We start from the raw sequence: 23,153 nt of genomic DNA on the forward strand, positions 1-23,153 counted from the left end.
GAAGGTTTGGTCATGGTGAAGTGGATCGTGGAATGGTCTGTCCATTTGAGCTTGGTGACATGGCTGTACTTGACTTTGTCACTGGCCGTGAAGATGGGGTCGAGCATGTTTCCTGCATTATGTGTAGAGTCAGTGATTATTTGGGTGAGGCTGACGTTATACATGCTTTCCAGAAGGCTGGCAGAGATGCAGCTTTGAAGTTGTTTTCAGGCCATGGTTTTGCGATTAACTGTCAAACGTCTCAATTACAAGCTCCCCAAGACACAGAATTTACAGGCAGTCACGGCTTGCAGGGGTCACAGGGGGTGGGGCGGCGCGCGGGGGAGGCAGTGCGGGAACATTAAAAACAATACATTTTTAAAAAACCTACCTCCGCTCCACGCGCTGCTCCTCTCCTCCGTCACTGCAGGCAGGTACAGGGTCCCAGCCTGCCCTGCGGCCAATCCTGACGTTCCTCAGATCAGCATCAGGATTTGCTGGGAGCGCCCAGCCACGGCGCTCCCAGGCAGACTGGGAACCAGTGCAGGCTCTCTCCAGCCCGGCAACTGTGTTGCCAGGCAGAAGAGAGCACTGTGCGAATGTGTGTTTGAACGGCCGGAGATGGCAGGCCAAACATACATGCGCAGTGAGGGGAGTGCACAGTGCACTCCCCTCACTACTCGTCACCCCATATGCCCCGCCTCTTAACAAGAAAAGGGTAATAAACCTAGTTTATTATCCTTTCCTTGTTAAAGGGTTCGCAGCAGTTGCTGCTGGCGGGGAGGGCGACGGAGCCGCCACCTCTCATAGGTTCAAATTTTCATATGGACATTGGTATTGAATGCCTCCTAGAGTGCAGATTATTGAAAATGAAGGGATGTCTGGTTCAGAAGCCACCAAAAGCAAAACCATTGTTTCAGATCCAGGAGAGGTGGTGTTAGTCTTCTTTCTGGTACCCTGGTCCAGGTTTCATTTAGGAATCCTAATGAATCCTCAGGTAATGGGAATGTCAACTTTTAAACACCACAGAATCTGTGTTAACTAAATTGCTTTATGATAACTCCTGCACCAGAAAACCTAAAAACCTACTTCCTTCTTTGTTCGGTGGACCCTCGCTGAAAAAAATCGGACATGTGCTAAATGTACTGGGATAGATGGTGAAATAAACCCAGAACTGTCCTGGCAAGTCCGGGACTCCTTTTTGAGCACATAGGTTCAGTGGCAAACAAACCCATCCGCCATCAATTTCTTAACTTGAGAACAGCCACCAGTTGACCCTGGCAACTTTGCTGGAGGGCAAATCCTACATTGGTCGAACAACCAGGATAAACCCCAAGAGTTCCCAGACCCTTGGCACACCCTTCCACCAATAAATCACCTAAAAGCACCCAGAAGCAGCTATGTTGCTATGTATTTCAAAAAGACAAAATAAATAAAAAACAAGAAACTTATTCGTTTTTAGCTAGTAAATGCCCAGGCAACACACAATGAAGCTTAGTAATGCATAAGAGTAGGAAAAAAATATATAAAACTATAAAAGGTAAATTATTTTTAAACATATGAAGTATGTCATACAATATTATTGGGTTGGTTTATACATGTAGCATTTGCTGCCACTGTTTCGCAGCGCTGTACGTGCCAGGCTTTCCTACTATGTAATTAATGTTGTTCTTCTAATCGACCTGAGATGATGAACGGCCGAATCTGCCCTGGCCGGTTTCACAATTCTCATACAACGCTCAGCAGCAATCGCTTAACTCGCCTAGTTAGCTGCCTGTCACACAAGTGGGATTCTCCTTTGAAGAACATGCTCTGAAGGTACACCTCTCTGTGGCAGGAAGGCAGACATGCCGAAGTGCCGGGCCGAGCCGTGCCAGAGTTTGTTCAAAGTTTAACCAGGAGAGCACATCTGCTGGCTCTCGGGCAGGTATTTGCACAGCACGTCGCTGGGTGTTGATGGCCGCAGACCAGCACATATAAAGGGTGCCGGGCGGTGGATTTCCTTAAGACTCTGCTGACATCACTGACCTGCTCTCAGATTCCTCGCCCTGCCTCTCGCGCCTTCCATTCAGGTAATTTAAGCTCAAACTTGAACGGACCTGTTTGTGGGTGTCTCGGCGGAGAGCGAGGGGCCGGCTGTACTCGTCTTCCTTCCAGGGCAGGGGTGGGCGCTGTCATGCTGCAGCGTCCCTGGATCAGGGCGCACATTGACCTGGCGCAGGTAGGCGGCGGAACGCAGCGCCTTACAGCTGCTTCTGGGAAAACATGGGATTTAAACTCCAAGGCTTTCTCGGACTCGGATCCCTCGTCACAACAGTTCTGGCGGTTCGGATGTGATTAATATTTACGGAAATTGGGGAAAAGGGGCTTCCAAGACGTAAAAAAAAAGATTCTGTACGAGTCGAAAAGTTTTGCAAATTGACTTGAGCACAGCTTACGGCTGGGTAAGGGCAGTTTATCGTACTTTTGCAAAGGGTGTCGATGTGTAAGAAGCTTTTAACCCTTTAAATCCTGACTTGAAATGATTTATCTTGCAGCACTTTAAATTCATTGGCGGTCGGGGGATTTTATGTCGTGTTATGCTATTCTATGTTCTGTATGTTATACAACTTTACGATTTTTTATGCTATGCTACTCATTCTGCTGTTCTGAGTGCTGGATTCTCAGACCCCAAGGGCTACTCAAGGCGCTTTCACGAATTGACATCTGTTATTTCTTACTGCTTCAGTCTTTGTATTCTCAGTTGGAGTCCCCTTTTCACTCTTGAAGTCACTTTACGTTCCCTAAAAAGGTACGGGTAGTGAAATAAACGACGCAGAGCTGCGCATTGGCACAAAGGCAAGGATTTCCATTAAAGCGCGTCCTGCACGTGTTTCACCTGCCTGTGGTCTATGGTGCATTCTTGTGCATCAGGTCAGTGCAAGGGCTAGTGTCCAGTAGACGAGGTGGCAGTGATCATACCATCTCCCAAGCAGGCTCCTTTTCCACGGATTTATATCTGGATGGGCCAAGGGTGCGTTTGGATGGGCCAAGGTGTGCCCAATTTTCGACATTTCTACAGGAAGCCTACAACCTGAGCTCTGGTGCCACTGCACCTGCTGCATCATTGGCAGGTAAACCCCGTCTCCTCTTCCCCAGCACACACCTCCCCACTGTAGCGTGCCTCAGACACGAGCTAAGGTCGCCACCGGGCTGTTTTCTTTTTACGGGAATGGCCAGAGTTTTGTTTCAGACTGTAGAAAAATAGGGAAAATCATCTAAAGGCGGTATTTTACTCCCTATCAGAACAATTAAAACAGCTGTTATTAAAACAATGCAGAATAAAATGTATTGTAGAGATTTCTCATTGATCCCTGACTGATAATTAAAGTAAACAAAACTGAAGCCAAAAATCACATTTGTGGACATGAAGGAAGCACTTAAGAGGTGCTTTTTCTGCGGCCTCTTTTGCTGTTACTGGGAGGGCCACAGGTCATGTTTGGGTGGGCCTGGCCCACCTGCTAGAACTGGGCCTGCTCCCAAGTCTACCTTTGAGACCCTCCCCATGATACAGAGCGTGATAAAAGCACAAATATTTGCCATACAGTTGGAGGAGCATTGAGCGAATTTAAACGTGCATCTCCTCTTCAGTGACACAGAATCCACGAACCATTAGCACTTTATCCATTACTCGTCCACTTACTCTGAGGTGGAGGCTTGTACATTGTCACCACTGATGCCACGCCACACACAGCACCTTTGTCGTAGATAGAAGTGGATACATTGTTGTCACAGGGGAGAGATGACGTTTGGATTGAGACCTCAACAGCCACATGGTGCAGCCCCTTGTGGCCACAAGGGGGCAGTAGAATGACCTAATCAGCCCCTAAGACTCACCAAGGACAGTCATCATAACTGTGCTATAGGTAACCTCATCCTTCACCCAAGTCTCTCACTCAGGCATCTTTCGGTCGATCCATGACTTTCTACAGGTTTCACTAGGTGCACCTGTATGAGATCCACATCATTATATTGTATGACTCCTGCATCGTCCAGTGCATAGAAACAGCAGAAGTGTAGTATGAAGTGCTATATATATAAAAAAAAGTATAATTACATCCTCCAGGTGAAAAGCATGGCAAACCTAGATAATGGCCATGTTGACACATTTGTCAGGGTGAAATAGTAGCCATTCGGTATAAAGGAAATTGAGGTTGTGACCTCAATCCACATCATTAAGACAGTTATGGATGGGAACTGAGTGTGACATGTTCGGAATGGTGGAGTGGAAAGATTTTGTATGCAGGAGAAAAGTAGAAGTGAAATTAAATTAAAACTAATTTATGCAAACAAGCATTATTAAAAGTTTGAGCTGCCTATTCCAAGGCTTGACTTGGCCCTAGAGACGCACTGGGAAGCACCTGAGAAGCGCATAGATCCCTCGTTATAATGCAGTTAGCATGATAGGCTTCTGGAGCTGCTGTCCTTGGTTCCCACCTGGTGTACTAGGGGTAGGTAGTTTGTTACAGTGTATCCATGGTGATGTGCTGTCTTCATTAAATCACGTTATGCCTCTTACACATCTGTAGGGTTAGTTTGTCTAGTTTGCTGTAGGGTTACTGCTTGCGTTCACAAACTTTTCACTGAGTCTCCCTGGGTTTTGGCTGTCTGGCCCACTACCTTGGCCAAGTGGTTCTAAGCAGGCAGACCATTATGATTGCCATTTAACACATTGAGAAGTATTTTCACATACTTTTCTTAGGGAGCTCACAATTCTACTTTTTTGCAAGCACATGTTCTCAAAAGCATATTTTTTACTCTACAGAGATGTAACTGTAAAAGAAGTTAACAATGTGAACTTTCACAAAGTTCTGAAATCATGAATTCCACCCACCAAGCTGGTATAGTATAAAGTTTTCCTACCACTCATCCTGGCCATTCAAAATTGTCAGTCATTAAACATGTTGACGTCACTTACTGTCAATACAGTACAAAGTCTATGGGCCCAATTATGAGTTGGGCGGTTGAACCACCACTACTCCAATTCGGCGGTGGTGAGGCAGACGTCAAGCCAGCGGCCTCACCTGGGCTGACCAGCGGAAACCATCGTATTATGACATTTCTGCCAGTCAGACCAGTGGAAACAGTGCGGCGGCATTGGCCTCGGCTCCGTGAGGGAGTCAATGCCGCTGCACAAAGCACCCTTGGAATACACACTGTCTGCTATACCTGCTTGGAATGCACACTGTCTGCTATACCCTTGGAATGCACACTGGAATGCACACTGTCTGCTATACCTGCTATAGCAGACAGTGTGCATTCCAAGGGTGCTGGCAGGGGGGTCCCCTGCACTGCCCACGACATTGTCAGGATCCATGATCTCAGCGGAGGCTGCGGTCTTCTGGCGGCTCGACCACCAGGATCACAATCTGGCGGTCAGATCACCAGGAGTGCGCCAGTCCGACCGCCACCACGAGTCTGGCCATATGAACACCGCCAAACTCGTAATTAGGCCCTATGTTCTTACACGATTTATTTTTGCTCTTTCCTGTGCCTTTTTTCTATATCTCTCCTTAGAATATGAGTATCATCCTTGATCATCAGATCTAACAAGGTGACTCAGTGACTTAAGTGCTCCTTGCTGAAACTTGGTTCATGTAGGTCAGGAGTTTGAATTTTGGTATGGCCAACTCCGCATTTTGTCTTTCTCAAATTAAAGCATTGAGTATTGTTACAGTGGGTGATAGTAAATTCTGTTATTTAAAGAATTAGATGTTACAAAACCATAACTTTTGTGTTGTCAATCAATCAATCAAAGTCGGATTTATAGAGTGTGGTAATCACCTGCGATCATGGTGCTGAGAACATAGCTGCTAAGGGGTTCAGTTGAACATCTAGGTGTTGAGTCCTTTCCTGAATTCCCCAAGAGAGGGTGTTGTATAAAATAGACTTTCATATATTGGTATTATGCATACATAGAGCCTTAAAGTCTCCCCTCTGGCCTGATTTGCACTCTCTTAAAAGTCTGTGTCCTCTGTGGCTTCTAGTATCCAGTAGCCTCCAGCAAAAGGCTGCTTTTCATCTTCAATGTAGGCATGAGATGGGCCAAACAGTGACAGACCATGACAGTTCAAGTTGTTTTTTTTGTTGTATTTATGTATAGTGGTGCCTTAGAAGTCTGAGACACTAGCAGGAGGCAACAGCTAGAGGAGTGCTTTAAATAGGCAGGTACTGTCCGTTACTGAGTTCCTGCATACTTTAATTTGTGAGGGAGAGTACCTGCACTTCTCAGCGCTGCTGCAATACATTTAAAGGGTGAGTACCAGCAGTTCTCAGGAGCCAGCAGGTACTCTGAATAGTGAGTACCTGCACTTCTTTATTTCCATTTAAAACATTGGGCTAGAGAAATATAAGCACCACAGACAGGTGTGAAAGTGCTGCTTTGGGAAAACCAGTTCAACCCACCCCCAACATAACACTGGAGTCAAGTGGACCGGCACAACTCTGCGTGGGTGAGCCGATCAGAGACCATGCATAGAGTATGGGTGTCTGCACTGATGCCTTCTCTCACTGCCCATGGGCTGTAACTTCGCCATGCACAGGCTGCGGAAAGTAAATGTTTCCTCTATTAAACATTTCCAGAGTGAAAAATAGGTTACCAGATGATTCCAGTCCTGGTCAACTCTTTTACAAATCAGTGTCCTCTGGTGTCCAATTATCGACGAACCAACAGTTACACTACAACTCCAGAATGCACCGATTTGCTAAATGGAAAGTAATGGCTGGAAATATGGAGTCAGGTGGTAGAACTAGAAAAGAAACAACAATTCACAATATTACATTATCTTACTATTAAAACACCTGTACTTAATTTCATTTATTTATTGGTGACTTGTACTAGGACAGATAGCAGCACGTGCTTTCACTTACTTGCTGCAAAGCACACATATCCATCTCCTGCTCAATGGGCGCATGTACTAAACGAGAAAGTAAGTGATCTTGCAAAGCCCTCTGCACTCATCTTACAAACCCAAAAATCAATAAGACTGACAGACTCACCAGAGAGGTGTTTCCCTTCATTTTAAAGACTGCATGACGTCAAACCAAATCAGACTGCAGACTTTGTCATGTCACATGATAGTTATGTAGCACTCATACACCTAAGTAAGTTTCATGGCGCTGGAAGTGAGAACACAACCGAGTACTTAATGAGAAGGGCCATTGTTTAAGGTTTTACAGAAGGCAAAGAGATGGAATAGCACTAAAGTTTAAAAGTACTGAATGCAAAGATTGGGAGCCAGTGCAGAAAAACAGTGGCCTCCCAGGCAAGCACTAAAGAATTTATAGGTAGGCAATAAGAAAGTTGAAGAGACCGCCAGGAATGCAGGCAGAAATATTTTCCTGAATGAATACAGACTGGAGACCATAGACGTATCTCTGGAGTAACAAAGTGCTGCGAGCAGTGTTTCATGTGTTCTGGTGGCTTCCGGTGCAGAGCACCGGCACTTACTTTTGAGGGCCGGCCCTTATTTTTCTTCCTCAAGCATTTACTGCGAGCGAAAGACTCGAAGCAAAAGGCGGAGGAAGAGAAAAACGAAAAAGAATCTCAAAGGGAGAAAGGAGAAAACAACAAGAGTGAGCTGAAGGGGCAGGGAGTGGTTATAAATGGATTAAAGAGGCCGAGATGGCTTCAGGATTACGCTGCCTCAGTATTCTGTGCTCGCTCATTTAATTGCAGCAACCGCTTGTTTCAGAAGGGAGCTTTCAGCACTGGCACGTTTTCATTTACAAATTAAGCACTGGCTGCTATGTCACAGCAATAACACACTGTGCACAATAGAAACCCGAAATAATCGTTTTTTTGCCTACAGCAGGGAATCACATGACAAAACATTTGATTTTTTTCAAGCAATTTACGCAAAAGTGTTCTGTTTCTTGATGTTGTAGCTTTCCCCTTCTTTGGAGGGGTGCACATCTCTTTTCAGAAAGTTAGCTCATTTTCTTGCAGTAAAATGTGTTTACAGGTGTTCTTTCGCACAGACCCATGTTTTACAGCTTTTTCTATTGCGCGAACTTGATTTAGGGGCATTAGAGCTTTTTACACGAACACCAACTAGATTGCATTACCCAAGGTCAGATTCATCTCTGGAGGTACGGTGAGATTAAGGTGGTCATTCCGACCGTGGCGGTCGGCGGTGAAGCGGCGGTAAGACCGCCAACAGGCTGGCGGTCTTTTTTCATGTATTCTGACCATGGCGGTTACCGCCATGGCCAGCCGCCGCTTCACCGTTCCGACCGCCACGGCGGTAACGACCGCCGGGCTGGAGACCTGGGTCTCCAGCCCGGCGGTCGTCACATACTGCCGGCGGTATTCCAACCCGCCTGACCCCGGCTTACCGCCATGGATTTCATGCGGTTTGGGACCGCCATGAAATACATGGCGGTAAGCACCATCAGTGCCAGGGCATCCCTTCCCTGGCACTGATAGGGTCCCCCGCACCCCCAACCCCCACCCCAACTACCTCCTATACCCCCCCACCACCCCTGCCACCCCCAAAAGGTTGCAGGACCCCCCTCCCCCACCCAGATCCCCAACATATACACACATACACGCACGCATTCATGCACGCAATCATGCACATACACACACCCCCCCGCATTCGTGTACGCAATCATGCACATACACACACCCCCCACATTCATGCACGCAATCATGCACATACACACACACCCCCGCATTCATGCACGCACTCATGCACATACACACACCCCTCCGCATTCATGCACGCACTCACACGCCCCCCTCAACATACACACACGCACACCCCCATGCACACACACAACTCACAACTCCCCCCCACCCCCCTTCCCTAGCGGACGGTCACCTTACCTGTTCCGGTGATCCTCCGGGAGGGAACGGGACCCATGGGGGCAGCTCCGCCGACACCGCCACGCCAACAGAACACCGCCACAGCGAATCACAGGTCGTGATTCGCTGGGCGGTGTTCTGTTGGCGTGGCGGTGGAGGTGGAGCTACCTCCACTTCCCCACCTGCCGCCAGTATGGCTGTTGGTGGCTCTTCGTCCGGAAACGGGCGGAGCGCTGCCAGCAGTCAGAATGGCCCGTGCGGAAGACCGCCAGCACTGGCGGTCTTCCGTACGGCGGTCCCTCGGCGGTCGATTGAAAAGACCGCCGAGGTCGGAATGACCCCCTAAGTGATTTGTCCAGAATTACAGGATGCTGAGTCACGCCGAGACTCGCACCTGGTTCCCCAGTTCCTGGGTCGCTATCTCTGGCCATTAGGAGACAGCTCCTCCACTTCCCATTCCTTGGCATCTGCCTACACGTAGTTTGAATTGCATTTATGTATTTTTGTAATTTGCTCTGAAGCTTAGATCCATAGCTAATCCGAAAAATGTGTCAATTTCTTTGAGTATTCTTGTCCTCTAGTCCAGTGGTTCCCAACCTGTGGTCCGGGGACCCATGTGGGTCCGCAAAGCCTCCTCAGGGGGTCAGCAACTGCTTAGAAAATGAAATATTATTTAACAGTTTAGGTCCCCAGCTTTCAGTAATGACTTAGTGGGGGGTCGCCGGATTCCAATAAGGATTCAGTAGGGGTCCCTGGGTTCCAGTAATGATAAAATGGGGGTCCACAGAAATCAAAAGGTTGGGAACCACTGCTTCTAGTCTAATGAAACATGTGGGTTAGACAAGCACATTTGAAGTTTTTCTGTGTTCTACTGGGAGATATCGTGAGGAACCAGAAGCTGTTGTTTTGTGGGCGGCTGTCTCCTCTGTAACGGGCTAGCTTGCCTGGATCTGGCTTCTCCAGATCAGGCTGGTGTGTCTGGCACCATTGGATCAGGACTAGCTTGTATGGCTCCTCTAGATTGTGCCAGCACGCCTGGCTCATCTGAAATGGCTAGTGTGTCTGTTTCAACCGCTTCGTGAATTCGAATTACAATTTTGTCATCAAATGCATTTATTTATTTGCTTCATTTATTTTGCAGAGTGTTGGTTTGTGACAAGTTGTCAGTCTGTACCATTGATAATATGTGCATCAAATTCTTGTTGATTCCATATCCCCAAACTGTGTGGGATATTGATCTGTGTGGGCTATTGATCGAAGTTCTGAAATTAGATGTAGTGACAACAGATATTTCGATAAACATCGGGTTAGGGGCAGTGACAGCAAACATTTCAGTTTTACAATGTTATTGGGATAGGAGAAGTGACAACCCACATTTCTTTTTCAGTTTCACGAAGTCATGAAGATAGAGGCAATGACGACAGGCATTCAACCTAACCTGGCATCTTCAAACAAAATCCTTTGAAACAAGACTCTTTAAGGAAGCTTTCTCAACCATGAATGAAAGCATTGGGACGACCCATCAAGAACAGATGAATCACATCTTGTTTCAAGGGTTTTTGTTTGAAGATGCCAGGTTAGGTTGATTCCTCATATCTGGACAGATCCTGTTCTACATCTGGACATCTGATACACTCTAGCCTGGCCAAACAGATGTGCTTCACTGGATCTTGGATTGTGATTGGGGCAAAGCTCTAAACTGAGTTTATATTTGACTGATTGCCCCACAAGCTTTAAGGAAGGTACAGCATTGTGTTAGTTGAAGCCAAAGCAGCTCTTCAAAGACCGGTGTGATGCTGCTAGATTTCTTTCATTTGAAACAAAATCTGACCTCCTGATTTTGTAGTCTCAATAGCTCACTAACGTGAAGCAGTTTTGTAAATGTAAATGTCGCAAAACTTCGCAGGCAGGTGAAATATTTTCACTGAATAATTTAGAGCAAAAGCTAGGATTCTGTAGACAATTATTCCACAAAATTTATTTTTAGGGGGACTACTGTCATGCAAATTTTGTTTTGCATTTTCTGGATCATAGTGAAACGAGCAGAGTTTTAAACTGAACTTCATGAATTAAGACGGGTGGAACAGTCTTAAGTTATTATGGAAGTTAAGATGGACGTATGAACTATTAATCTGAAAGGGAGGATGCTTTCCAAATTCAGATTGTTTTCCTGGTGAAGGAACCTTGAATTGTGTCATTGTCTAGTAGTAGCACTTCTGTATTCCCATGGTGCAAGAGCCTCGGGGTATGCCATTCTCCCGTGTCAGCACTTCTGTATTGTCCTGGTACAGGAGCCTTGAAAAGTGTCATTTTCTAGTAGCAGCACTTCTGCATTTGTCTGGTACAGGAGTCTTGAAAAGTTTCCTTATTTAGTATCAGAACTTCTGTATTCTCTTGGCACAAGTGCCTTGAATAGTGTCACTGTCTAGTCTCAGCATTTCTCTATTCTCTTGATACATACAAGAGCCTTGAAAGGTGTAATTGTCTAGTATCAGCACTTATGTATTCTCTTGGCACAAGAGCCTTGAAAGGTGCCGCTGTCTAGTATCAGCTCTGCTGTATTCTCTAGGTCTAAGACTCTTGAAAGGTATCTTTGTTCTGTAAATGTGTTATTGTTCTGTATTCTCTTGGCACAAGAGCCTTGAAAGATGTCACCATCTAATATCAGCATTTCTGTATTCTCCTATCACAAGACCCTTAAAGGGTGGCACTGTTCTGTAGTCACTTGGCACAAAAGCCATGAAAGATGTCACCGTCTAGGATCACCACGTCTATATTCGCTTGACCTCTTGGCACAGGAGCCTTGAAAGGTGCCACTTTCTAGTATCAGTACTTCTTTATTCTCTTGGCACAAGAGCCTTGAAAGGTGCCACGGTCTATTATCAGTACATATGTTTTCTCTTAGCACAGGAGCCTTAAAATACGCCATTGTTCTGTATTCTCTTGACAAAAGAGCCTTCAACTGTGCCACTGTCTAGTATCAGGACTTCTGTATTATCTTTGCACAGGAGCCTTGAAACGTGTGATTGTTTTGTATTCTCTTGGCACAAGAGCCTTGAAAGGTGCCACAGTCTAGTATCAGCGCTTATGTATTCCCTAGGTACAAGAGCCTTGACAGGTATCATTGTTCTGCATTCTCTGGGTACAAGAGCCTCAGAAGGTGCCATTGTTCTGTATTCTCTAGGTACAAGAGCCTTGAAAGGTGCCATTGTTCTGTACTCTGTTGGCACAGGAGCCTTGAAAGGTGCATTGTTCTCTACTCTGTTGGCACAGGAGCCTTGAAAGGTGTAATTGTTCTGTACTCTGTTGGCACAGGAGCCTTGAAAGGTGTTGTTGTTCTGTATTCTCTTGGTACAAGAGCCTTGAATGGTGCCACTGTCTCGTATCAGCACTTACGTATTCTCTTACCACAGGAGCCTTGAAAGTTGTTATTGTTCTGTATTCTTATGGCACAAAGCCTTAAACGGTGTAATTGTTCTTTATTATCTTGGCCCGGGAGCCTTGAAAGGTGTCATTGTTCTGTATTATCTTGACACAAGAGCCTTTGAAAGGTGCCACTGACTAGTATCAGCTCTTCTATATTCTCTAGGTACAAGAGCCGTGAAAGATGCCATTGTTCTGTATTTTCTTAACACAAGGGCCTTGATAGGTACCACTGTCTAGTATCAGTACTTCTGTATTCCCTAGGTATAACAGCCTTAAAATATATCATTGTTCTATATTCTGTTGGCATAAGAGCCTTAAAATGTGTTGTTGTTCTGTATTCTTTTAGCACAGGAGCCTTGAAAGGTGTCATTGTTCTGTATTTTCTTAACACAAGGACCTTGATAGGTACCCCTTTCTGGTACCGGCATTTCTGTATTCTCTAGGTACAACAGCCTTGGAAGGTATCATTGCTCTGTATTCTGTTGGCATAAGATCCTTAAAAGGTGTTGTTGTTCTGTATTCTCTTAGCACAGGAGCCTTGAAAGGTACCATTGTTCTGTATTCTCTTCACACAAGGACCTTCATAGGGACCACTGTCTTGTATCGGCACTGCTGTATTCTCTTGGCATAAGAGCCTTAAAAATTGTTATTGTTCTCTTCGTACAAGAGCCTTAACATATGTCGTTGTCCTGTACTGTCTTAGTATAAGAGTTTTGAAAGTACCTTTGTTCCGTATTTTCTTGGTACAAGAGCCTTGAAAAACGTCACTGTCTTTTATCAGCACTGCTGTAGTCTCCTGGCCACTTGGTGCAAGAACCATGAAAGGTGCCACTGTGTAGTATCAGCAGTTCTGTATTCTCTCGGCACAAGGACCTTGAAAGGTGTCATTGTCTTGTGTTGAGTAGACAAGCTTGTGGTGGTGTCAGTGCTTATGGTGGTGTGATCTCTGGGTTGAGGGAAAGGGGGTATTTCCAGTGTGGTGGTTTTAGGAGTTGGGACAGTAGACCACTGTCTTTAGGGTTTTGTAGAGGATAGGGAAGTGAGAAAAAGTTTTAATGGAGTGCAGTGAATTCAAGGAGTAGGGGCTGAGAACTTCCATTGTTTTGTCTTCATGTTTGTACTACTTCAACCTGGCCTGGCAAACTGTCTCAGCACACAAAACTGTTTATTTAGAAATGTGGTTTACCTTAACTATGAGGCATATTAGCTCATGTTATACACAGAAGGTGCAGAGCCTACAATATCAGAACAGGAAATAATGACACAATGACACTCATCTTCGTGTATTTATTAAATGAAGCATCACTTTCCCAGGGAGCAAGAGAGGTATTATTTGAGGTCAGAAAGGCAAGTCTAGCACTGCAATGGAAAGACAAGGCTCAGGGTTTCTCGCGTTTCTGGGAGGCGTTCCAAACTTCGAGGCATGTGTGCAAGAAGGTTTCCCACCATTAGATGTCAATGTATAGACAGGACAGGACTTGCAGTTCCATGGAAGCTTAAAGTTCCCGTGTAGAGAAATGTGAGCATTGAGTAAAGGTATGTGAAGCACCTTGAAGATGCAAGGATTGTGGTGTGGGACCAGAATATGGCTGGGCATAAATGATGTCCTAAATATAATTTACAAAAATATTGCCCCATTGGAGTTAATAGAAAATCTACATACAAATCTGATATTTTTCTAAACACAATATGTAGGATACAATATTTATGGCGGGGGATGTTTCTGACTACGATATTCTGACATGGAGCCAAAGCTTGTTCCTAGACTATATGCTGAGGTACCATTTTACCAAAACCATAGGGTAGCACTATGCTATCTATCACATGCACTTTCACACCATGGAAAGATATGTTGCCTGACCATCGAACCCCTTGACAGATGTTGTTGATGCCAAGCCCAAGACCCAGATATTAAAATTACAAAAGAAAAAAGGTATAGTCTTAAAAAGAATTGGAGAAAGATTCACAAATATGCTTTAAATTCACAGTGAGCACAGTTGACTTTAAGAACACTGATTACAACTTTGAAATGCATGAGAAATGCTTTGCAATTTGCATTTGCCATTGCGAAACACAGTGCACACACTGGGAAAACTTGTGCGTCACAATGGGAAGGTGAGGATAAATGGGTGACCCCTTCCACTCCCCACCAATTTGCGACTCGCTACGGAATGCACAAATTATTTTCAACCAATCATGTGGTCGCAAGGCATGGAATGGCTACCAGCTGCTGAGGTAGGGAGTAACCATTGAATTGTAAGCTGCCAATTTCAGACATCTTACACTCTGCGCATGCTGTGGGCATTAGAGCTGCAGATAGCATGCCGATGGGATGCTGCAAGCGCCCCACCCTCTATGTGGCATTCAAAATTTACATATGAGGCTTCACTGTGAGCAAACTCCAAACTCAGGTACTGAGACTGAAGACTGGTGTCCTAGGCAAATATGCTCCATGCACTTGATATTACCTACAATGAAGAGTACAGCAGACCTCGGCCACATTCATACTAATGAGGCTTGGAATTTGCACCTCACTGGTTACTGTAGCTTTGCACAGAAAAGGATCTGAGGTTATTTTGTTGCACAGACGCTGAAGGTCCTTCTAGTGCAGAGCAAAGCATTGTATTATGAGCTGCAGTTTCCAGAACTGTATCGGTCATATCACAGCGTCGTATAGCATGGTTCGCACGCGACAGCGTGGAAACGGCAACCCCTGGCTCTGCTTGTACTTCTGAGGCTTTACAACATTATCTTTCACAAGCAAACAAGAACTCTGACGTCATGGTGTGTTACCAGCATTTACAAAGCACACAATGTGCCATTGGGATAGCACTGCGTCACTCCAGGTAGGGCAGGGGTGACTTTCAAAATGATTCCAAGGTTTACAGTGCACATTGAAGCCTAATGGCCTCATGAAGTTGGGCCATGAGTAGTGTGAAGGGCTATGTTTTTGTCAGGTGACTGTCGTCCTCAATGAGTTGCGACTAAATGTTCTTGGTGTTTGATGGGGGAGAGAGGGGGACTGAACCACTTGCACATCTTCTAAAGTGGTGGGTATGCCCACTGCCTGGACGAATCCATAGGCCCGATTCTTAACGAAACCTTAGACTTTTGGGAATTCTCAAAAGGCCAGAAAACTGGAGCCAGTCAAAGGTTTCCAGGTGTAGCTGTATCCAAAACCTTTTGCGGATTTCATATTTCTGGAAGCACAAATTCACGCGTATATTTGCTCATGTGCAAATCTATTGAACAAATGTGAATGCATTTGCCATCGCATTTTTTTTCCCTCGACTTGAAAGCTATATTTTCCGATTGAGAAACAACTTCTCCTACACCCCCGCTAATATAGAGGGTGTTTTCGCGCTCTCAGATTGCAAAGACATTTACTCATGCCCTTGTCAGGAGTACATTTTTGCCCGTTTCCAGAGCGAGTTTATGAATGCCCACAAATGTGTATGTTTGCGGTCGTGTGTTTACTTACTCCAGCCCAGGAATGCCCACCAGCTGTCCTGTGAGTAGAATTACATGAAAATATTTGCATGAGCAAATCATTGTATGAGTTACAAGCCAAGTTTTGTGATTCAAAAAGCGGTTTTGTGTTTGATCCTACGTTCTCTGTAGAATTTGATATTTCCTGTTTTCTCTGATAAAACATGTAAATAAAACGTCTAGAATGTATACTTTGGAAGCAGGTACGCATTAGAGCTTTGAAGCACCAGACTTGTGGAGTTGCAGAGCCAGTCAAAGCATATCCACTCCTGTTTTCCTAAGGCGAGTGGAAGGGGTTGCAGAGAGGTTGTGTTTACCTTTTTTACATGCGGTAACACGGGCTTTCGTTTTCAATTAATCTGACGTTTCGATAGCTCGTGTTAATGGATGGAACTATGTATTTTTAGAATAACTCGAGAGAGAAAAAAAACGTCGCGGACGATCAAAGGGGAAACGCCAGGCTTTCACTTTAGAGCGAATGCATGAAATGTCAAGCACGCGAAAGCCGTGTTCCTGCTGCGCATTCACCAACTCACTGAAAGCGCTGCGCATGCGCAGAAGGGACCAGGGGGCCTCTACCATGGTTAAGGTGAGCAGGCAGCCACCTCTGTGGTCCCTGACACCGGATTTCTAGGCAGGATTGCCACCTTCCCTAGAGAAAATGACTGTTTTTAATTATGTGCTGGTAAGGGGAAAAAATAAAGGCTTTGGGTGATGTGTCTTATTTTCTACCAGCTGAGCCAATACTGGTCCTTCTGGTGAAAAATCTGGGCAGGTATCAGCCCTACTTATAGAAGGTGCTCAGGCGTTTGTGAGTAAACATCGTGGGCCTAGGTGACAAAAGTAGCAACGTTTACGTTTCCATAGATAAGTGCATTGTGAACGACTTTCTTAGTGTTAACCTTCAGGTACTGTGCCTCTGGTAATTCCAGAGGTAGGGCCTCTGGAATTATGCAGCAGGGGAGGGCCAAGTTAGACGGCAGGGTTGACTAAATTATGCAACAAGAAAAGAAACTATTCAGCATAATGTAACATATTTTCTGATAGGATTAGTTCATTATTTTGTCATTTGTACACTTATTAACACTGTTTGGGCAAAGGTTGCACCTCATCAGTACCAGTTTACACCCAAACATAGCAATAAGCAACAGAAAGGTGACCTTTGCAATGGGCCTTCAACTGTGCAGCAACAGATGTTGCTGCGTTGTTAGTAATTTTTGAACTGTCTGAGCTAGAACACTGCTTTTTGTTAAAATCTGTGATTATGCAGCATATTAAGGATTGTATGGCAAATGCTGCAGATTCCCTAATTCTGCGAAAAACAATGCAGCCGTACAATTGCATAACTCCAATAGTTCTGCTTGTGGTGCATAAAGTATATGTGTAAAAAGTTGCGTGCATAACTGTGCTGTATTCACATATTTAGACAACCAGGCGTATTTTATTTAATTCTAAGCTTCAGTGATGTAAATAATGCATACGTTACTCAAGCCTAGAAAAAAATGATGGGACCATTTTTTTAACTCTATTTTACTTTGCATTGGCATTCATTGTTGAGCTAATAAACACTTACATGTATAGACTGCGCCTACACATAGGGTATCATGTGTAGGATATACATGCATACATGAAGAATATTTCCAAGTCTAAATCTAAATTTAAACCTGAAAAAAAGCCTTGCAAACACCTTGAGGCCAAAAGCACGTGCGATCTCACGATATATGTAAGTGAGTTAAACGCTCACTGCTGTCATCTTCTGTGATCAACCAGTTACAGGTTTGAATCCTGGTGTAGGAAACCTAGCATTTCATCCTTCTGAGTTCAATAATTTGAATATCTTTAAATTGCGTAATATGATGATATGCTAATAAAAAAGCTAATAAACAGCAAAAGTGCAATATGAGGCTGTATAAAAAAAAAATATCCTCACCTGTGCTTAAAGAGTGGCTAGAAGCAGAGGCATTGTACCCTTTCACCTTTTTTCATGAAGAGGTCAATCATAGAAGTGAATCAGGAATTCTAGGACCAGGAATCAGCCAAAACCTAACACACTGAGAAGCCAGGAAACATGTGATCTCTGTGGTCTGCGAAAGCATGCGAGATAGATAGTTTTGATGAGCTCACCACAGAATACACGCATTCCCAGGTCCTAGATACTTGGCTGACATAATTTGAACTCCTCCTGTGAAATCTTGAAGTTTTGAACTCTGTGCAACAGATATTTGAGAAGGTAACTTTTTCAGCAGGACTAACCTGGTCCCTTGTGCCAAACTACCAGATGGTTAAGCACAGCTTAATTAAGTGACGTTGTGGTTCCCCTGACAAGGATGGTGGTCGTTGCTTGAGCGGGCTCTTCACCCTCCTCAATCAAAAACCCAGTTTCTCACTTTGGATGTTTGACGTCCTATATTAATAGCTTTTATGGCCATGTTATCCATAATCACAACTATTGTCTAATGGCTGAGCGTTAACAACCTATTAAACCTAGATCTGCTCTATTAACCTGTAACATGTGCATACCCTGAAAAACATCCCTGCTACCCACTCCCTTAAGTAGATTATCAGTTATAATATATTACAGATACTCTACTTCATACCGACAGGATAGTGACAGGTAAAAATTAAGGGACATGATTTACACTTTTTGAAATATAGTAGAAGGCAACGTCACTTGTCCTGCTCAGATAACTTAAAATGCATGTAAAACAAATGGAAGTTTGACATTTTCTTCTGGCAACTGAGGGCCTGATTTTGAAGTCTGTTGGACAGAGTAGTTTCTGCCAGGATGATGGAGAACATTACCTCCACTATCCCAGTGGTACTCTAACCATCAGATTTATAGCTGACTGATGGCCCAACAGTCATCTCTGTACCTCCGTCATGGTAGTTCCGTTGGTGGACAGCTGCCGTCAGTTTTGATGGCCATCCACCAAGTTTTTAAACATTTTTTGTTTTTAATTAAAAAAAATCTCAAAGAGGGACTTTGTTTAAGAAAATCAAAAAACTTATGAACCCAGACCCATACTAGGATGTTATCTTTTAGGAGGTTGAGGGGGCTCATCATTTATTACTTCCTGGCAGTGAGGAACAGAAAAAAGGACACACTGCTTCCACTGAAAATAGGGTGGATGGTATATTGCCCTTCCTCCGACTGCCCCTACTTCTTCTGGCCAGTGGAGAAAGCTTTCTATCGACAGAGCCAATGGCAAACTTATGGTCAGCCCGCCTCTAAGTGAGATGGGCAGACAGAATTTGGAGGTCAGGGTACTCGGTTGCATTTGCAACCCTATCTGCTAAGTTCCAAATTTGGCCCTGGGTTGTACATTGCAACTATTGGAGCCATCCAATTTTAGCCTATTTTTCTCATCTATTTTTCTGAGACGGTAATTCTTGCTCCCCATGAGTAGGTTGGGGTCATTTGTATTACTCACTTGTTTTGCACAGTTTGGTAGGGCACTTATAACCCATCTCTAGGAAGGTGTCCTTTCACACAGTTACCTATTAAAATAAATTGTTTTTAATCACAGCTTTGTAACTAAAAACAGTAGTAGTAGTAGTGTTATTGTAATTAACACTAACACTTATGCTACTGTTGCTACCAGTGCTGGAATAAAGGGGGATTCGGTCAGTTCCCAGATCTCACAGCTATCATTGAGTCAGATCGGTGGCCCGTCTGGCCCACTGAAATTTGAATCTGAATTTGTCCTTGTGTAATTTACCATAACCGGGACACAATTCTGCAACACCTGCATGTGGTCTGCTTCCTGCTGGGAGCAGCAATATGCAGGCGGCAAGTGTTTTTTCTTATTCTCACTTCTGACTGCCACAAAACAAAGGTAGGAGTGAAAGAACCATCGCCCCTCCTTTTATTCGAGTATAATCCTGGCTGTGAGCCATCTGGAGCCGAGCACTTAGACACCAATGCAATGGAGGGGAAACAAAGGCACACACTTTGTTATTACTTCAGAAGTACATAAAATAAATTACAATTTGGAAACAGGTTTTTGACTTTGTTCAATCCTTGTAGATATGAGCTATGCATGCCCTGCATGAATGTCAGATGTGCCTGCCTGTACGAGTATTTACATGAACAACAATTTAGTTAGCAATTACTAATTTTGTTTATTTAATATTTTTATAGCACTACTGATTCAAATGTAGGGTGTCAGAGGGCTTACATCACATGCATACAATAAATCGTGCAGGTGTGTAATTCAGTGTGCAGGATGTTAGATAAGACAATGAGGGTTTTAAGGTGTAGGAGTCAACATTTTCTTTATTGTTAGGGTTTATATGTTAAAAGTGCATTTCCGTTTGAAACACAAAGTCAGGATTTAAAACATAACGCAGTGCTTGGAGTTGTCTGCACTAATAGGACTTTAATACTACCAAAAGAAACCCTTTTAAGCAGCCTTATAATAACAGACTGAAGAAAAAAAAGGTTATAAACCCATGCCTTGCAGATTGCATGCAGGTCCTTGATGCAGGTTCACAGCTCACTGTGCTACATTAGAAGGACTTCAATTTTTTAACTGCAAGTAACAAAAGGAGCTCTGTCTCAAAGGTAGTAACCCAATTACCTAGCTACATAATAAAAAATCTGCCATTTGCATGTTACAGAACTGCTTGGCACAGACATGTTAACCCTTTATTCTACTTTATGAGTCAAAACTGTGACTAAACAAAACACACATCTCTCCAGCTAGTGCGATAACTACCAGTTATTTTATCGCTATTATTATTCCCTGAGATTTACTTGGCACACAAAACTCTGGCAGCTTGGCCTTTATCCCCATCCCATATTTTAAAATACAACCTTTGCAACCAATTAAGCCAGAAGAGATTTATTGTCACGTTCTTCCTTGTTATTAATTTCTTTGTAGCAGACTTAAAAAATGTACAAGTTGTCTGTTAGACTCGCGACTTCACCCCCTTTTAGTTTCCACACCTTGACCTCCCCCGTACCCCAACCCCATTTCATGGGTTCCAGGAGCAAAGTTTTTTCCAATTCCAGCACTTACTACTGCGACTAATAATACTAATCTTGCAACGCTGCTACTGATTATAGCATGGCTTTGAATACCTACTTATTTTACTCTATTTAAAAGCGGTCCAGTTTGTGACAGGCAAAGTGAAATTAGTCCTTAGTCGAAATGCACAGGGCTGGAATTCAGTCAGGAACTATCCCCTTTGTCCAACCGTGACTGAAACCAGCACGGAAGGTCCAACGGGAGCCTATTCTCGGAACCGGCGCTGTGGAATGAGACGGGTCATAGGAAACGGGATGCGTGAACGTTGTGGCGCACATTTCAGCAACATTCCCTACTGGGCCGCGGCTCCCAGGGCGAGACGCCGAGGTTGGGCGCGCGCTGCGTGCTAAGACGTCACATCCACATCGTGCAGACAGATATGCTTTTATTACTCAGCAGAGCAAAGTGGGTCTCGCACTGATACTGGCTGTGTTTTCTTCATGAAAAGCGCGTGCCTGACTATCTGTTGCTATCTGCCCCTCCTAAGAACGGAGAGGGCACCGAACTCTGAGGAACGGAATGCATCTGCCTGTGTATGCTAATGATTGATTTAAATGACGTGATTCACGTCTCTCCTGCTGTAAAAGGTAGACTAGAGGATCTGCTCAGGAGTGTAAACTGATTTACTTAATGTAATCTCTGGCGTGGTGCACCTCCCAAGAGTGGTGACTCTACAAGTTGTGGGCAGCAGAGACCAAAGCAATGGAAGCCAAATCCCCATAGAATGTTTTGATTTTAAGTGTGCGCTGTAAAGAAAAGTTGACAGCCACCGGTTTTTCAGGTTGTGCTGTAGGGACGCTCATGAACTATTTTCATGATGTCTCTAACAAGCCGAGCCTTCCGCCTATTTCCGATTACGGTTTAGAGAACTGCCTGGAGAAAGTACATCTTTCAGAAAGCCGGAAACAAATGGAGCAAAGCAATGCATTCTATATCCCAGTTTCCTTCAAAATTGGAAACAAAGCCGTGTGTTTTTACAGCCAGTGCAAATAAGCGGGATGTGCATAGCCTTAAATTATGTTTACATATTTATAAGCTACATATTTGAGTGGCTAACGCTATGCCTAGGTTGGCCACGTTTTGTCAGGGATGCCAGGCCTAGAGTGCCTCAATCTGTCAGAGTTACCCCCATTATTCCAAGGAGAGAAACTGTTAAACCAATGAGGGTCCACAAGATACCAGTCAGTGCTCACAACATGCCTAAGAGGACCACCATTATGCCAAGATTTCCTTCAGCATTCTAGAGCTTCCCCCAGTGTCTAGAATGCACCAATATGCTATAGTAAACCCCAATTACACCAGCTAGGGCGACCAATATATAGGGTGGCACACATTATGTTAGAGAGGGGGCTCCTACGATAAAGTTGTACCCAGTACACCAGAGCTGTTCCCTAATATTCCAGAGTTCAGTATGCCACCTTGTTAGAATGTGGGTCTCTAGTTGAGATAAGTATGCGCCCTGTCCAAGGAGGGACCACAATCCTGGTCAGGGTAAGTCACAACAGAACCTAAATTATCCTGTGCACACACTCCTGTAGCATGGCACAGAGCAGGCAGGCGTAACTTAGAAGCCATTGTGTAAAGTATTTGTGCATTAACTCACAAAGTAACACAGTGAAAACACCACAAAAAGTACTCCTCACCAGTTTAGGAAAAAATATAATATTTATCTGAATAAAAAAATAAGACCAATACTACAAAAATCATATTTGCACAAGTGAAGATATCACTTTAAAAAGGCTTAAATGAGTCTCAATCCCTAAGAATCAGTGGTTGTATACTTTTAAACACAGTACCCGGGATGCATAAAAAATAATGACGCAGAGGAGGAGATGCATCGAAAAGTAAAGCGATTTGTTGATTTTTCCAGTGAGGCAAAGGCGATAGGTTGTTTCTTTCCACACTGCAAGGTGATTCGTCGGTTTCCAGAAGCATAGCCTTGGTTCCTCACTGTCATGCAGGGATATTATGATGCCCAGGGATGATACATGGAAATCCCAGAACGCGTTGAGCAGAGGCAACAGGCGCTGCATCGATCCGACAGACATTGCGATTATTTTTCAGCTGTGGAGCAGGCTCTGCTTCAGTCCGGCAGGCATTGCGTCTAATTTTGCAGGTGTTGCGTCGATTTTCTGATGCACTGGATTTTCTTCTCTCTGGTGAAGTCTTTGATAGCCTTGAAACCTCAGAACAGGAGGCAAGCTCAATCCAAACCCTTGGAGGGCACTTGAGGAGAAAGGCAGAGTCCTTCCAGCAGAGTCAGGGGTCAACAGGCAGCAGGGCAATAAGCAGACCAGCAGTCCTTCCAGCAAAGCAGTCCAGATGAGTCCTTTGGGCAGCCAGGCGGTCCCTCTGACAGAGTCCAGTTGTAGGTCCAGAAG

The 23,153-nt window shown here is 44.4% G+C and overlaps 1 protein-coding gene across 4 annotated transcripts in view; it reads left to right on the top strand.

Annotated features, from left to right (window-relative positions):
* The first annotated feature begins 1,782 nt into the window (after positions 1-1,782).
* The window catches only part of KCNJ15 (potassium inwardly rectifying channel subfamily J member 15), a 151,541-nt gene continuing 130,170 nt past the window's right edge, over positions 1,783-23,153 (top strand). Inside the window, exon 1 of one of the 4 annotated variants that reach the window (XM_069202557.1) lies at positions 1,783-2,051. The gene's annotated coding sequence lies outside the window, so the exon portion shown is untranslated. Of the gene's footprint in view, positions 2,052-2,090; positions 2,424-23,153 lie in introns of those variants that run through there. The other 3 variants (XM_069202558.1, XM_069202556.1, XR_011194626.1) reach the window with 3 other exon arrangements.

The sequence above is a fragment of the Pleurodeles waltl genome, chromosome 8, assembly GCF_031143425.1.
Source record: "Pleurodeles waltl isolate 20211129_DDA chromosome 8, aPleWal1.hap1.20221129, whole genome shotgun sequence".
NCBI lineage: Eukaryota > Metazoa > Chordata > Amphibia > Caudata > Salamandridae > Pleurodeles > Pleurodeles waltl.